Consider the following 6,000-nt stretch of genomic DNA (forward strand, 5'->3'; position numbering starts at 1 on the left):
ATTCAAGGTCATCTTGGGCTACATGGTGAGTTGTGGGCCAACTGGACTGTGTGACAGCCTGTCTTGAACAAACAATAACTAAAGTCCAAACCCAATGGATGCTAGCGGTTTCTGGAGAAGGTAATGCAGATCTGACTTTTCCCATCAGACAAAAGTGATGCTTTTCTTTGCTGTCCTCATGTTGGAGCTGAAAGCTGTGCAGTCATATAATAACTATGGTAATAACTAAGATTCATTCAACAAACACTAAATTCCTCCTGTAAATCAGGGGCTGAGTTCTGTGCTCTAAACATACAAACTTGTCATCAAAGCTTTGGACCGAGGGAATTTGATTAAGGTAAGTCTTCCAACTTACAGAAAAATAATCTTTGTGTGTGTGTGTGTGTGTGTGTGTGTGTGTGTGTGTGTGTGTGTGTGTGTGTATACAATCATGTGTATAGGCACTTTTGTGCCACAGCATGCATGTGGAGGGCAGCTGGCCACCTCACGTGTCGGTTGACACCTACCTTGGTTGAGAGGGGTCTGTTTTTTGTTGCTGCATGATATGACCTAGCTGACCCACAGACTTCCTGGTGTTGTCTATTTCCAGTTCCCACACTGCTGTAGGAGCATTGGGATGAGAAATACACTACTGTGCCTGGTTTCCATGTGGGCTCTTGGGATTCAAACTCACCTCTTCATGCTTGTTTAGCAATCCCTTTACCCACTAAGCCATCTCCCAACCCTGAAAAATATTGCCAAGGCTGCCTCCACTCAATGATTTCCCCTGTTTTTTTTTCCCCCTGGCAGTCAGTACTGGGTGTTGAACCTAGGGTGTCACACATGTTAGGAAAGAGCTCAACCTCTGAGCTAATGTCCCAACTCTGGCTTTCCAATTTTTGAGACTTGACCCACTGACAGAAAGTCCATCCTGTGCTTCTTGATAAGAAGTGTGCTCCACTGTCTGCTTCTGCATTATGAAGTGTGTTGGTATTTCTACTGCAGTCTCTTTTGTTGAAAGGAAAACAAAATGCTATTTGCTAACTGAAAAATTGATCTCCTGGCTTTCTATTAATATGCATATGTGTACAGGCATAATTATGTGCAATATGTATTAAGCAAGTTACATAACATGCAACTAATATATAGTGTCTTGAAGTTTGAAAAAATTCCTCTCTAACTGGACAACACAAGGGGAAAGTGATACAGAAGAGCCTGTGATTGACAGAGTGAAGAGAGTCTATGGCTTTCTTTCTTTCTTTTTTTTTCTTTTTTTCTTTTTTTTCGGAGCTGGGGACCGAACTCAGGGCCTTGCGCTTGCTAGGCAAGCGCTCTACCACTGAGCTAAATCCCCAACCCCAGGCTATGGCTTTCTGACTGGGGCATCAGGAAGAGTGTCATGGAGGGTGTCACAGAGGAGGTGACATCTAAGATGGGCCTGATGACAGAACAGACAAATGCCTTCCAGGAGCTGCTCTGAGTCATGAAGGAGTCATGAAGTTTGTGACATAATAACTCAGGTTATTATGTTTTGGTTTATTTACTTTTTGAGTTAAAATTATGATAGCATATTTGTATTTATTTTTATGTATAGGCACCTGTATGTATGATGTATGTATGTATGTATGTATGTATGTATGTATGTATGTATGTATGATGTATGTATGTATGTATGTATGTATGTATGTATGTATGTATGTATATGCACTCTGAAAATGCAGGTGCCTGTAGAGTTGTTGTATCCCTTGGAGCTGGAGTTACAGATAGTTCTGAGCCATCATATGGGTGCTGGGAACTTCGCAAGAACCCGGATCCTTTCCAAGAGTAGGAAGTACTCTTAATTGCTGAGCTGTGTTTCAGCCCCTAATTTTAACTATCAACTTGACACAATCTGGAATCACTTGGGAAGTGAGTCTTAGTGAGGATTTATCTGGACTTTGGGCTTGAGTGTGGGGCCTATCTTTATTGTCAATGAGGAAGCCCACCCTGAATGTGGGGCCCTGAGCTGTAGAGTAAAGGACAGGAGGGGCAGGGCTGAGCAGGAGCAGCAGCAGCAGCGGGCGCAGCAGTGGCGGGCGCAGATCCACATGTTGGCTCTCTCTGCTGGCAACTGTATGTGTGAGGCAGGATGTTCCAGCCTTCACTTGCTTGCAGTGAGTGTACCTGGAACTTTAATTTAAAACAAACCCCTTCATCCCTCAACGTTGCTTCTGGTCAGGGTGCTTCATCACAGTGACAGAAACGAAGGGTCTGGTCTCGTTGTATAGCCAAAGCTGGTCTTGAGCTTGTCTGCTGTAGCTTCCCCAGCTCTGAAATTACCTCTGTGGACTACTACCCCCAGCCTACTTCATATAATTTTATTAATAAATGAAATGATTCTTTCCTTTTTAAGGGACAGTCCCACCTATGACTCTGTTAACGTGTCCTTACACACCTATGAACTAACCAGACACGGTATTATACTGATGACATTTTATCAAAAGGGGAAACAGAGACTTTGTGCTTTTTGTGTTGTTCCAAAACATCTGACAAAAACCAACGTAAGGAAGGAAGGGTTTATTTCCCTGTGATCTGGAGAACTATGAACCACCCAACATTGCATCCCATCAACGAGACCCTCCTCTGCCAGCTTTGAAGAGCCTAGTCCCCATCATACACCCCAAGACTACCTTTCTGGGCTCAGCTACAGTTCTGAAATTTCTAATTTCTTTCTGTTCTTGTCCAAAGCAGACACCTCCAGAAACACTGGCTGCACTGTCCCCTCCCCATCACAGTGATGAGAGCTCCTGGGCCAGGCCCATCCCATCCTTTCTTGATCCCAAGTCTCACTGGACCAGAAGTTGGCCAGATTCACAGCATTCGAGAGCAAGGTATAGGTTTGCTCCAGTTCTAGATATGTGCCACAGCCCCCCCCCCTCTGACAGGGACATGCAGACCTCTCTGGCTTTCTTCTGGCTCCAGATTCTCAGGACCCAGGGTTGAGATGGATTTCCTTAGCCAGTTAGGCTGTTCCTTCTCCACTGCCTACCAGAGTTTTGACCTTGGCCACAGACTCGGTTTGAAGACATAGTCCATCATGATGAGGAAGCCATGGTGGCAGAGATATAAGGTGGCCAGTCACATTGTGCCTGCCATCAGGGAGCAGAGAGAAGGATGCTTTCTTCTTTTCACTTAGCCCACAGGTTGGTGCCATCAACACTTAGGGTAAGTGTTCACACTTAACCCAATCTAGAAACTTCCTCACAGACATGTCCAGAGGTTGTTCTAAGTGATTCTAGACGCTGTCAAGCTGACATTATTAACCATTACACAGAACAAGGAAGGACCTTGCCCACAGATCCACAGCTTGCAGGCTTTGTCAGGCTTTGGCTGAGCCAGGTATGAACTTCAGTCTGCTGATTTGCCGCCTCTGAGTCTCCTTGGCATTGGGAAACTGGGGGCTGAATCTCTGGGTAGGCTTGGTGGGGCAGGGGGAGGGAGGGAGGATCCCAAGCATTTGCTTTGAGCTGCACAGAATCTCCTGTCCACCTTCCTCTCCTGCTCAGACGGCAGCACAGGCTGACATATATGTCTCGGAACCCCAGCCAGGTCAATTTCTCCAGAAGGAAATCTGAGCTTGGCAGCATCGAGCCTCTACCCAGCCTTATGAATAACCACGTCTCTCCCCAGAAACCTTGTGAATCTGACTTCCCAGTGCGGAGCCCATGGCTCAAGGGGAAGCCTTCTGTTCACCAAGTCCAAGATCTGCCCTCTCCCCGCACCAGGCAGACTCTCCAACCTCATCTGTTTGACTTCCTTTCTCTCAAGGAACTTACAATTTAATCAGGAGCCCCTAATAGTACACGCATTCTAAATTGCAATCATTCATTGTATCTAGCCTGGGGCTTTTCTGTCTGTTAGAAATATCAGGGTTATTTCCTTCTTTTAAGAGTTTATGTTACTAAAAAAGAATAACTTTACAAATAATGTTTGCTGTTTAATGTTCTCTCCTGAAATATCAATCTGCAAAAAAATAGAAACTCCTTTTTTTTTTTTTAAACAATTCATCTTTGGGATGGAATTCCAGTTTCTTATAATGTAATGAATGAACTGCAGATAATGGTCCGATGGTGCAAATGAAAGGCACATATAATCAAAATGATAATGGGGCGTATTGTACTGCGTGTATAATAAAATCCATACCAATATGGAAATCATATCTCAAGGCAACATTCCTCTCTTTGATTTTTGTAGTAATTGTATGTGTAAGAGCAGTGAGAAGAGGGAAACAAAGGTCTTTATTGCTTCATTAGGCAGCTGCTGCTTTGATGGTCCAGCTTGTCAACAGCCGTCCCTTAATTTCCAAGGGAACTTACTCTCCACTCACCAAAAATGACTTACGGCCCACGGCCACTTTCCCCTTAGCCCTCTGTCTGTGAAGAGGTGCATGGAGATGAGATGGGATTGCAGGGGCCCTTTGGATCGGCACCTTCTGCTTGATGTGTCACAGAAAATCTTCAGGTTTGGGTCAAATGAGGGCTAGCTTCTCACTGAGGCCTGAGAGAGCCTCCGGTTGTATGTAGGACTCTGACCAGCAGTGTGCTGAAATCTGCTCCCTGAAGTGTGGATGGATGGTCAGCACACACCAGCTAATGAGGATTACTCACCCTCCGGTTGGTTCGTGCACTTGCCTCAAGTATGACCTTGGATTCGACTTCTCTAAACTGCTTAGGTCCAGGCCTTTGGAAGCCACCCCCACCCCCTACTCTCTCTCAACTACCTAGGGCATGCTTTGCTGTGTGGGCCGTCTGGGTGGGTAGAGAAAGGCCTGCTGGTTATGAGGGGTAGGGCTGAAGGACAACTGTCAGAAGCTGAGTAAGGTTTTGGGAGATGGTCTTTGCTTGGTGCTTTCCCTGACCCTGCCTCCCTCAGACCCCCATTTTACATACTCTTACAGGGCTCCTGACCTCAGCCAGTCCTGGACCGATTAGCCAGGCTTCCACTTGACCCCTTTGTCCATGATCACGTTTCCTCCAAATCTCTGGGTGTGAACATGGCAAACCTGCCTTGCAGGACCCATGTGGACCTTTGGCTTCTTCCTGGGCCAGTGTGGGGTTCAGTTGAAGGCAACAGCCATCTATGCCCGCTGTCCAGGGGGACAGCCCCTCCAGATGGGTGTTTTATTATCCCTTCCTCAAAGATAAGGACAGAGTCCTTGAACAAGATTACAGAGCTGGTAGGCAATGGGAAGGACTGATCTAACTGACTAGTGGTGTCCATGTCACCCCAGGCTCCTGAGAACCTGAAGCCAGAAGAAAGCCAGCTGGATCTGCATGCCCCCGTCAGAGAAGCAGGCACTGTGACAAGTACCTAGAATTGGAGTGACCTTCCTCTTGAATGCTGTGTGTATGGCTGCTTCTGATCCAGTGGGTCCTGGGACCAAAACACCTGGGATCAAGAAAGGGTGGGATGGGTTGGGGATTTAGCTCAGTGGTAGAGTGCTTGCCTAGCAAGCGCAAGGCCCTGGGTTCGGTCCCCAGCTTAAAAAAAAAAAAAAGGGTGGGATGGGCCTGGCCCAGAATCCCTTATCACTGTGATGGGGGAGGGGCAGTGAAGTGTTGTTTTTGGAGGTGACAGCTTTGGGCAAGGACAGGAAGAAACTAGGAAGCTCAGAGTTGTAGCTGAGCTCAGGGATGTGGTTTTGGGGTGCACTATGGGGTCTAAGGTTTTTCAAAGCTGGCAGAGGGGAATCTCACTGATGGGGTACAATGCTGGGTGGTTCATGTTTCTTCAGAGGGGCTGTCTCTGTCCCCTGGGAGGTACTATTGCTTCCTGACTTGTGTGTGACCAGAATTCCCTGGCCAGCCTGTCACACAAGCAGATGGGTTTCTATGCCTTCTATAGAATTAACATCTCTGTAGGGGCGGCGCAAGAATCTATACTGTTAATAAACAAACTAACAGGATGCCTCTTCACCTGCTATGATGTAGGAAAAGGTGGAAGAGATGTTGGAGAGTGTCAAAGGATTTTGAGCAGTTCAGG

This window comes from Rattus norvegicus, chromosome 1 (genome assembly GCF_021556685.1).
Source record: "Rattus norvegicus strain SHRSP/BbbUtx chromosome 1, alternate assembly SHRSP_T2T, whole genome shotgun sequence".
NCBI lineage: Eukaryota > Metazoa > Chordata > Mammalia > Rodentia > Muridae > Rattus > Rattus norvegicus.